Genomic DNA, 12,343 nt, shown 5'->3' with positions numbered 1-12,343 from the left:
TCAGCATGAGCCTATTTCTAAGTCCACATGGTATCTGATCTAGTGATCAGAGAATTCGCTAAATTCATTTGCGCACCTGCTAACAAAGTGAGTCTATCTAGAGCGACAAGCCACGGCTCCAACCTGCCTGGAAGAAACTGCCTGTCTTCCTCTGGGACAAAAGATGATTTCATGAGTAGAAGATCTCCTGGCCTCTTTACTAGGGACAAGTCCCATTTCCCACGCAGATGGCTCCAGTGAATCAGATGCAGCGATACAGCTTTCACTCCAACAGTCTCCACGGCTTCAGGGTATAGAAATCTCTCTAGCACCCTCCCTCCTCCTTGTACCCTGTTCCTTTCTTTCTGCCCCTCAGAGGGTCAGAGCTCTTCTAACCTGGATAACCTTCATTCCTTAATTAACCTGATACCTCATTTCCTTCACTTCCAAGCAATTGAAACGTGTGCTGTCTTTCTCCTTCCTCATGTCCTGGTTTCTCCTGGCCCTCTGCAGTGGTGGCTCCCTTCCCAAGACCACCGGAAGCAGCAGAAAATCAGCACCCATCTCTTGGCCAATTCAAAGGTACTTTCACTGTCCTCACATTGTTCACCCTTACAACATCTGAGACCACACACAACTTTTTCCTTCTGGACACTCTCCTCCTACCAGCTCCCCCTGTTCATTGCACCCCGACGTCAGATTTCCTACGCAGACCTGCTTGTCTCGCTCCACTCCACCCTCTTTCCACAGCTTCCGTGACCTCTCTGCAGGGGGCTCCTTCATCTGTATCTCTAGCCCGTTCTACTTCCCAGAACTCATGACACTCACATCCAAATACCTTCTGAAATTGCTCCCCACCTGAACTGGCTTCCCCCCACAGGCCACTCATTCCTCCCAGCGACGCCACTGCTTCCTCAGCCCTTGCTCTTTCGTTTTCTAGATTCAATACATCGTCGAAGCCTGTTGAGTCCTTGTTTAACATCTCTCAGTTATGTCATTCTCTCCATTCCCATACACCTAGATAACCCAGGCCCTCAACACCTCTGCTGGAAGTACTGCTTCCAGTACTGAAGTTAGCAGAGTTAGCATCTCGCCACAACTAGGGCGCCTGCCGGCCACTGGTGGGGAACTCTGACCCCCAAGGAGACCGGAGGAACCCCAGAGTGAACTGGTAGGATGTAGGGGGACCAAGTGGGGAGGAGAAGTGAAGGTCAGACAAGATCAGCACCCCTGAGGCCGGGGAGATCAGGAGAGGCAGGTGGGAGGGACTCTCCGGGAAGAGCGGGAGAGGAGTGAGGGCATTTGTCCCTCCTACTTGGGCCCTGGGGAGCCTGCTGAGTTCGCAGGCGGATCTCCTGCCCTCCAAACCCCTCTCCAGGCCACATGGGTCCTTGGGGGCATAGAAGGGAGATGGGGGACATCAGGAGAGGCAGGCAGGAGGGGCCCTCTGGGAGGAGCAGGAGAGGAGCAGGGGGCGACTGCCTTGCCCACTCAAGCCCAGGAAGCCTGCTGGGCTCCCAGGTGAGGTCCCCCACCCTCTGATACCAGGGGTGGGGGGCATGCCCGGGCTGCTTCTGTTGAGACTAAGCCCCACCCCCACAGCCCCCAGGGCCTTTTCCAGCCCTATGGGTCCTAAGCATAGGCCCGCCCACTGCCCAAACCTCACCCTTGCTTAGGTCCCGCCCTCCACAGCCAAGGCCTTTTCCCCCTTTGTTTTTTCTTTTTTTCTTTTCCCTCCTCCTCTTTCTTACTATTGTGGTACTGTTACACCTTCTGGTTGTTGATTCATCTATATTTCTATATTTTTATTTTTATATTCTTTCTAACATATCTGTTACTTTCCTAGTCTAATTTTATTTTGTACTTTGCTATTGTTCTCTCTCTCTCTTTTTTTTTTTTTTTTTTTTTTTTTTTGCCAACCCCCCACCCCCTCCACTGCAGCTTGCAGGATCTTGATTCACGAGCTGGGGGTTGGGCTGAAGCTCCTGTGGTAGGAGCTCCCTGTTGGAAGCCCTGGACAGAGAACCTCAGAGCCCAGGGAATATTCATCAGAGTGAGGTTTCACGGAGGTCCTCATCTCAGCACCAAGACCCAGCTCTCCCCAACAGCCTACAAACTCCAGTGTTGGAAGCCTCAGGCCAAGCAACCAGTAAGACAAGAACACAATACCACTCATTAAAAAAAAAAAAAAAAAAAAAAAAGAGACGGCAAAAAAAACATGTCACAGATGAAGGAGCAAGGTAAAAACCTATAAGACCAAATAAATGAAGAGGAAATAGGCAATCTACCTGAAAAAGAATTCAGAGTAATGATAATAAAGATGACCCAGAATCTCGGAAATAGAATGGAAGCATGGATTGAGAAAATACAAGAAATGTTTAACAAAGATCTAGAAGAACTAAAGAACAAACAGAAATGAACAACACAATAACTGAAATGAAAAATACACTAGAAGGAATAAATAACAGAATAACGGAGGCAGAAGAATGAATAAGTGAGGTGGAAGACAAAATGGTGGAAATAACTGCCAAGGAGCAGAATAAAGAAAAAAGAATGAAAAGAATTGAAGACAATCTCAGAGATCTCTGGGACAACACTAAACACACCAACATTCGAATTATAGGGGTCCCAGACAAAGAAGAGTAAAAGAAAGGGTCTGAGAAAATATTTGAAGAGATTATAGTGGAAAACTTCCCTAACATGAGAAAGGTAATAGTCACCCAAGTCCAGGAAGCATAGAGAGTCCCATACAGGATAAACCCTAGGAGAAACACACCAAGATACATATTAATCAAACTAACAAAAATTAAATTCAAAGAAAAAATATTCAAAGCAGCAAGGGAAAAACAAAAAATAACATACAAAGGAATCCCCATAAGGTTATCAGCTGATTTTTCAGTGGAAACTGCAGGTCAGAAGGGAGTGGCAGGATATACTTAAAGTGATGAAAGAGAAAAACCTACAACCAAGGTTACTCTACCCAGCAAGGATCTCATTCAGATTCAATGGAGAAGTCAAAAGCTTTTCAGACAAACAAAACCTAAGAGAATTCAGCACCACCAAACCAGCTCTACAACAAATGCTAAAGAAAATTCTCTAAGCAGGAAACACAAGAGAAGAAAAAGACCCACAAAAACAGACCCAAAACAATTAAGAAAATGGTAATAGGAACACACATACTGATAATAACCTTGAATATAAATGGATTAAATGCCCCAACCAAAAGACACAGACTGGCTGAATGTATACAAAAACATGACCATTTATATGCTGTCTACAAGAGACCCACTTCAGACCTAGGGACACATACAGACTGAAAGGGAAGGGATAGAAAAAGATATTCCATGCAAATGGAAATCAAAAGAAACCTGGAGTAGCAATACTCGTATCAGATAAAATAGACTTTAAAATAAAGAATGTTACAAGAGACAAGGAAGGACACTACATAATGATCAAAGGATCAATCCAAGAAGATATAACAATTATAAATGTTTATGCACCCAACATAGGAGCACCTCAATACATAAGGCAAATGCTAACAACCATGAAAGGAGAAATAGACAGTAACACAATAATAGTAGGAGACTTTAACACCCCATCATCCAAACAGAAAATAAATAAGGAAACACAAGCCTTAAATGACACACTAGAACAGATGGACTTAATTGATATTTATAGGGCATTCCACCCAAAAGTGGCAGAATACACTTTCTTCTCAAGTGCACATGGAACATTCTCCAGGATAGATCATATCTTGGGTCACAAATCAAGCCTGCGAAAATTTAAGAAAATTGAAATCATGTCAAGCATCTTTTCCGACCACAACCCTATGAGATTGGAAATCAATTACAGGAAAAAAACTGTAAACAAAACAAATACATGGAGACTAAACAGTGCACTACTAAATAACCAAGAGATCGCTGAAGAAATCAAAGAAGAAATTTTAAAATACATAGAAACAAATGACAACAAAAACACGATGACCCAAAACCTATGGTACGCAGCAAAAGCAGTTCTATGAGGGAAGTTTATAGCAATTCAATCTCACGTCAAGAAACAAGAAAATCTCAAATAAAAAATCTAACCCCACACTTAAAACAACTAGAGAAAGAACAACATAAATGAAATAGAAATAAATGAAATAGAAATGAAGAAAACTATAGCAAAGATCAATAAAACTAAAAGCTGGTTCTTTGAGAAGATAAACAAAATTGATAAACCCTTAGCCAGACTCATCAATGGGAGAGGACGCAAATCAATAAAATTAGAAATGAAAAAGGAGAAATCACAAATGACACTGCATAAATGTAAAGGACTATAAGAGACTACTACAAACAACTATATGCCAGTAAAATGGACAACCATGAAGAAATGGACAAATTCTTGGAAAGGTACAATTTTCCAAGCCTGAACCAGGAAGAATTAGAAAATATAAACAGACCTATCACAAGTAATGAAATTGAAACCGTAATTTAAAATCTTCCAAAAAACCAAAGTCCAGGACCAGATGGCTTCAAAGGTGAATTCTATCAAACATTTAGAGAAGAGCTAACACTGATCCTTCTCAAACTCTTCCAAAAAATTGCAGAGGGAGAAATACTCCCATATTCATTCTACGAAGCCACCATCACCCTGATACCAAAACCAGAAAAAGATATCACACACAAAAAAACTTATATACCAATATCACTGATGAACATAGATGCAAAAATCCTGAACAAATGCTAGCAAACAGAATCCAACAGCACATTAAAGGATCATACACCATGATCAAGTGGTATTTATCCCAGGGATGCAAGGATTCTTCAATATATGCAAATCAATCAATGTGATACACCACATTAACAAATTAAGGAATAAAAAACAAATGATCGATCATCTCAATAGATGCAGAAAAGCTTTTGACAAAATTCAACACTGATTTACGCTAAAAACTCTCCAGAAAATGGGCATAGAGGGAATCTACCTCAACATAATAAAGGCCATATATGACAAACCCACAGCAAGCATCATACTCAGTGGTGAAAAACTGATCCACTAGGATCAGGAACAAGACAAGGATGTCCACTCTCACCACTCTTATTCAACATAGTTTTGGAAGTCCTAACCATGGCAATCAGAGAAGAAAAAGAAAGAAAATGAATACAAATTGGAAAAGAAGAAGTAAAACTGTCACTGTTTGCCGATGACAGGATACTACACATAGAAAATCCTAAAGATGCCACCAGAAAATTACTACAACTAATCAATGAATTTGGTAAGGTTGCAGGATACAAAATTAATGCACAGAAATCTCTGGCATTCCTATAGACCAAAAATGAAAAATCAGAAAGAGAAATTAAGGAAACACTCCCATTTACCATTGCAACAAAAAGAATAAAATACCAAAGAATAAACCTGCCTAAGGAGAAAAGACTTGTACTCAGAAAACTATAAAACTCTGATGAAAGAAATCAAAGATGACATAAACAGATGGAGAAATATACCATGTTCTTAGGTTGGAAGAATCAATATTGTGAAAATGACTATACTGCCCAATGCAATCTACAGATTCAATGCAATTCCTATCAAACTACCAATGGCATTCTTCACAGAATTAGAACAAAAAATCTTACAATTCGTATGGAAACAAAGAAGACCCCGAATAGCCAAAGCAATCTTGAGAAAGAAAACTGGAGTTGGAGGAATCAGGCTCCCTGACTTCAAACTATACCACAAAGGTACAGTAATCAAGACAGTATGGTACTGGTACAAAAACAGAAATACAGATCAATGGTACAGGATAGAATGCCCAGAGATAAACCCACACACATATGGGTGCCTGATTTACGACAAAGGAGGCAAGAACATACAATAGAGAAAAGACAGCCTCTTCAATAGTGGTGCTGGGAAAACTGGACAGCTGCATGTAAAAGAATGAAATTAGAACACTACCTAACAGCATACACAGAAATAAACTCCAGATGGATTAAAGCCTTAAATGTAAGACCAGACATTATAAAAATTTTAGAGGAAAACATAAGAAAAACACTCTTTGACATAAACCACAGCAAGATCTTTTTTGACCCATCTCCTAGAGTAACAGAAATATAAACAAAAGGGACTTAATTAAACTTAAAAGCTTTTGCACAGCAAAGGAAATTATAAATAAGACAAAAAGACAACCTTCAGAACGGGAGAAAATATTTGCAAATGAAACAACAGACAAAGGATTAATCTCCAAAATATACAAACAGCTCATGCAAGCTCAATATTTTAAAAAAACAAACAATCCAGTCAAAAAATAAGCAGAAGACCTAAATAGACATTTCACCAAGGAAGACATACAGATGGCCAAGAAGCACATGAAAAGATGCTCAACATCACTAATTATTAGAGAAATGAAAATCAAAACTACAATGAGGTATCACCTCACACGAGTCAGAATGGCCATTATCAAAAAAGCTAGAAACAGGGGCTTCCCTGGTGGCGCAGTGGTTGAGAGTCCGCCTGCCGATGCAGGAGACACGGGTTCGTGCCCTGGTCCGGGAAGATCCCACATGCCGCGGAGCAACTAAGCCCGTGAGCCATGGCCGCTGGGCCTGTGCGTCCGGAGCCTGTGCTCCGCAACGGGAGAGGCCACAGCAGTGAGAGGCCCGCGTACCACAAAATAAATAAATAAATAAATAAATAAAATTAAAAAAAATAAAAATAAATAAATTTTAAAAAAGCTAGAAACAATAAATGCTGGAAAGGGTGTGGTGAAAAGGGAACCCTCTTACACGTTGGTGGGAATGTAAATCGATACAACCACTATGGAAAACAGCATGGAAGTTCCTTAAAAAACTAAAAATAGAACTACCATATGACCCAGCAGTCCCACTACTGGACATACACCTTGAGAAAACCATAATTGAAAAAGAGACATGCACCACAATGTTCACTGCAGCACTATTTACAATAGCCAGGACATGGAACCAACCTAAATGTCCATCGACAGATGAATGGATAAAGAAGATGTGGCTCATATATACAATGGAATATTATTCAGCCATAAAAGGAAACTAAACTGAGTTATTTGTAGTGAGGTGGATGGACCTAGAGTCTGTCACACAGAGTGAAGTAAGTCAGAAAGAGAAAAACAAATACCATATGCTAACGCATATATATGGAATCCAAAAAGAAGAAACAAGAAAAACAAATACCGCATGCTAACGCATATATACGGAATCCAAAAAAGAAAAAAATGCCCCGCAACTAGGTTCATCAATCAACTGATGAACCTAGTTGCGGGGCAGGAATAAAGAGGTAGACATAGAGAATGGACTTGATGCCATGGGGTGGGAGGGCGAAGCTGGGGCGAAGTGAGAGTAGCATCGACGTATATACACTACCGAATGTAAAATAGTTGGCTCGTGGGAAGCAGCAGCATAGCAGAGGGAGATTGGCTCGGTGCTTTGCGATGACCTAGAGGGGTGGGATAGGGAGGATGAAAGGGAGGCTCAAGAGGGAGGGGATACGGGGACACATGTGTGCATATGGCTGATTCCTTTTGTTGTACAACAGAAACTAACATGGTATTGTGAAGCAATTATACTCCAATAAAGATGTATTAAAAATAAAAATAAATAAATAAATGAAAGACTGATGATACCAAGTGTTGTTGAGGATGGGAAACAACGAGTACTCTTGCAGACTGCTGGCTGGCAGAAACAAAATGGCACAACCACTGTGGAAAAGAGTCTGGCATTGCCTTGTACATTTAAATGTACTTATACAGTCCAGCAATGCAACACCCAGGTATTTACCCAAGAGAAATGAAAATAGATAACCACACAAAGAGTTATACATGAACATTCATAGCAGCATTATTCATAATAGTCAAAATGTGGAAACAGCTCAAATATCCATCAATGTGTGCATGGATAGGCAGACTGGTATATCCATACAACGGAATATTAAATAGGAATTTTTTAAAAGGGGAGGGGGGGGGGCTTCCCTGGTGGCGCAGTGGTTGAGAGTCCGCCTGCCGATGCAGGAGACACGGGTTCGTGCCCTGGTCCGGGAGGATCCCACATGCCGCGGAGTAACTAAGCCCGTGAGCCATGGCCGCTGGGCCTGCGCGTCCGGAGCCTGTGCTCCGCAACGGGAGAGGCCGCGGCAGTGAGAGGCCCGCATACCGCAAAAAAAAAAAAAAAAAAAAAAAAAAAAAAAAAAAAAGGGGAGGGGGGCACAAACGACTACTAATATAAGATGGATGCATTCCTAAAACATTCTGCTGTGCAAAAGAAGCCAGACACAAAGGAGCACGTGCTCTACGATGTCATCTTAATGAAATTCAAAAATAAGCAATGGTAATTAATGGTGTTAGAATTCACCGTAGTGGGGTAGAATTAACTCTAAAGGTGCACACAAGAGCTTTGGGGCTGATGGAAAGATTCTACATCTCAATTCAGGTGGTGATCACATGGGTGTGTACATTTACCAAAAATCAAACTGTACACTTAAGATCTGTGTGCTTTTTAATAGATTTTAATTTTATCTGAATTTTTAAAAATAAAATAAACAAAGGAGCAGCTAATTCAACCTATCAGGTACAAAGCACCTGTATTCATTTTCTACTTTTGCAAAACAAATTACCACAAGCTTAGTGGCTTAAAAGAACACCCATTTTTTTAGCTCACAAAATTCAGTTCCTTGAAGTTTTAAGACGGAGGTCCTCACTGTTCTGATACAAACACTCTCAGCTACTACAGGACCTTTTCAGGTCCTAGGCATGAGGCCCCCTCTATCTCAGTGATGGAGAACATCCCTTAAATCCAATCCCTCTTACACTTCTAATCTCTCTGATTTCCCCTTCTGAGACCAGCTGGAAAAAACTGCCCACTTTTAAAGGGCTCCTGTGATTATGCTAAGCCCACTTAGATCATCTCTTTCTGTTAAACTTAAAGTCAACTGATTAGTAACCCTATTTACATCAGCAAAATCCCTTTTGACACATAAGGTAACACAATCACATGCATGATTACTCATCGTACATTCACAGTCCAGGGGTTAGGAGTAAATCTTGGGGTACCATCCTAGAATGCTGCCCACCACAGCACCATATGAAAGCTGTTCATGCTCTCAGGGAGCTCCTTCAGGGTCCCTGTTCTGAAGAAATGGCAAAAAAGCCAAACGGGGTCGGTCCAAACTCAATTTGATATTACAAGAGACTAAAGACAAAAAACAGAGACAAGAAAGCAATGGCCCATTTCCTGCTAGGCTGTAAATCTAAGTCACAGGTGCATTCATTGCCCTCAACCCTGTAGTAACGTTCACAGGCACTGATAGTAGCTAGCACGGATGTTAATCCCTAACTAAAGTTATCAGAAACCAAAAGCCATCCCAATAAACCAACCAAAAGTTACAGTAAGGCTGCACTAATTCAACCAGGACATTTTATAGACTTCCGATGATTCATTTATTCAACATCACTTATTGAGGATGTACTATATGTCGAGCACTTAGGCCACTTGCTGAGAACACATGATGATTATAAAATAAAGCCCTTATTTGGATTGTTTTTCAAAAAATTCTACTGTAAAAAAAAGGGGGAGACAAAAAAGAAATGAAGGAGTAACAAAAAAATGGGAAGGGAAGGAAAGGGGAAAATTCTGAGGTAATTGCAGAAATTCAAATACCGAAAATTTTATGGTACTGAGGAAGTACTACTTTATAGTGTGACAATGGTACTGTGATAATGTTTTTCAAAAAGCCCTTATATTTTAGTAACACAACTGAAATATTTACAGATGATATGATTTGATATCTGGGATTTGCTTCAAAACAATCCAGATTTGGAAAAGGGAGTATAGATGCAACAAGATAGGTCATGAAGGGGACTTCCCTGGTGGTCCAGTGACTAAGATTCTGCGCTCCCAATGCAGGGGTCTGGATTCGATCCCTGGTCAGGGAACTAGATCCCACATGCTGCAACTAAGAGTTCGCACGCCGCAACTAAAGATCCCACATGCTGCAACGAAGATCCCGCATGTGGCAATGAAGATCCCACATGCCTCAACCAAGACCCTACGCAGCCAAATGAATAAATAAATTTTTTTTTTTTTAAGATTGGCTGTGGGGCTTCCCTGGTGGCGCAGTGGTTGAGAGTCCACCTGCCGATGCAGGGGACAAGGGTTCGTGCCCCAGTCCGGGAAGATCCCACATGCCACGGAGCAGCTAGGCCCGTGAGCCATGGCCGCTGGGCCTGCACATCCGGAGCCTGTGCTCTGCAACGGGAGAGGCCACAACAGTGAGAGGCCCGCGTACTGCAAAAAAAAAAAAAAAAGATTGGCCATGAAATAATTGCTGAAGCTGCGTGATGAGTACACATAGATTCATTGTATTATTAGCTTTACTTCTGCAACTATTTGAAATTTTCAAGACAAAAAAATCCTTACTCTCCAGAAGCTTGTAACACAAGTCAGATATTCCAACAAATAGACTGCTAAGTAGTTTAACAAGATATACACAAATTGCTAGCCCAGCTCTGAGGACAGTGACTGCCCTGGAATAGGCAGAATGAGTCAGACAAGATGTGAAAGGAGTGGCTCCCTTGACCAGAGTCTACAAGGAAGAGTCTTCCAGGCAGAAGGGCAGGCAAGTGGGTACAAAGGCATGTGGATGTGAAGCCACAGAGCTTCCACACACTCTTCGGATGACTTACTAGAGGCCGTGTTACTTAAGAGCACATGTTCTAGAGCCAGACCAGCTGTGCTGGAGTGCCTGCTCCTGAGTCCCTACTGTGAGACCTCAGGCAAGCTGTCTGTCATGTCTCTGTGCCTCAGATTGTTCACCTATAAAATGCAGATTATAACAATACCTACTTCACAGGGCTGTTGTCAGAAGTCAGTGAGTTAATGAGTTAATCCATGTGCAAAGAGTTAAGAAAAAAATGGGTGAAGAATAAACGTTAGCTGTTAGTGACAAAAGCAGTATCCCAGTCCACAATACCACACATCTTGAAAATCTCAGCTAATTTCTATTTGTTACTTATTTTCTTTGATTAGACTGTATATTTGCAAATTAGGGACTATGTCTTGATCTCTACAGCCCAGAACGTAACCTAAGGTCATGGCCATAACAGGCACCGATCAGGCAACTCTTCTTTCAGGCAGCAGGGGTGGGACCATCCAAAGGCTCTGTCTAGGCCCCTATTTATTCTTCTATGGATTAGACCCTGAATTCTTACAGTTCTTTGGCTTCCTTTCACTTCCCTTCCTTGTTTGCACCTTATCCCTTACTCTGCTCCAGAGATGTTCATTCACTAATGGTGCTCTCTGGTCCACTCCCTGGCATGTGATCCAATGCTTCCTTTACCTCTCTCCCCACTGCTATATTATCTAAACAGACACTGCAACGCTTATTCTGCAACTAATGAAGGGTGAAAGGAGGATGAATTTATAGACCATTGGCCTCACACCTATTTGTGAGAAGTAGACACCTCTGGAAAAGAGAAAAGCAAGTAAGATGGTAGCCAGAACATAAAGCCTTCAAACATAGCCCCACTACTGAAGAGAACCCATAGGCATATTAGTAATAATCAGCTAACACCTCACTAGGGTTTGGGGGCACTCAGAGACTTCTGGGGAGGAGAGAGAGACACGATGGGCCGGGAGTCCAGTTTTATGTTAATTTTTGCTGTGCAAAATAATTTCTTTCTCCCCCACTAGTAGACATCCTCAATTACACTCCAAAGCAGAGACTTAGAGAGGAAGATCCAGAGTCTGAGAACTCAGAAGACACAAGACAACAGACATATAGACTCTAAAGATGAAGTAGGAAGCTCAGATGCAGGTCTCTCTTGAATTGCAACTGTCTGTACAAAGTGCCCTCTGCCCTGAGCAGCAGTCTGGGGCTGGAACCTGATCCTGGTCTTCCCATGAGTGGGAAGTGCTGGTAGAACATTAACTAACTACCCAGGAGCAGAAGGAAATGGAGCCCTCTGAAGGGCCTCTCCCTACATATTCTCCCCAAGGTACCACTAAGAGTTGGACAATTCAAGGCCATGTCCCAGCCCTAGAATTTGATGGTTCTTTTCTTTTATAACATTTGGGGAGGGATCACAGAGCAGAAATGGGACACTGGAAAGGACAGACTAAAAAGAACTGGTTAAGCATGCTTTGTTTAAAGGTCAAAGTTTTGTGAACTATGCCAACCTCCCTTCCCTTCCTGGGCTCTCTATGACAATGAGCCTTGCCCTGTGCTTTGAGCCCCACTGAACCCAGAACTCTTCTTGCTTGAGAACTAGAGAAGTCAAGGAAAAGGGGAACTGGGAACAGGAAGACAAATGAAAAAAGCAGAGTGGCAGGACTCTTAAAATACTCAGTGTGATTATAAGGAA

The sequence above is a fragment of the Kogia breviceps genome, chromosome 18, assembly GCF_026419965.1.
Source record: "Kogia breviceps isolate mKogBre1 chromosome 18, mKogBre1 haplotype 1, whole genome shotgun sequence".
NCBI lineage: Eukaryota > Metazoa > Chordata > Mammalia > Artiodactyla > Physeteridae > Kogia > Kogia breviceps.
This window is presented reverse-complemented; position numbering follows the sequence as displayed.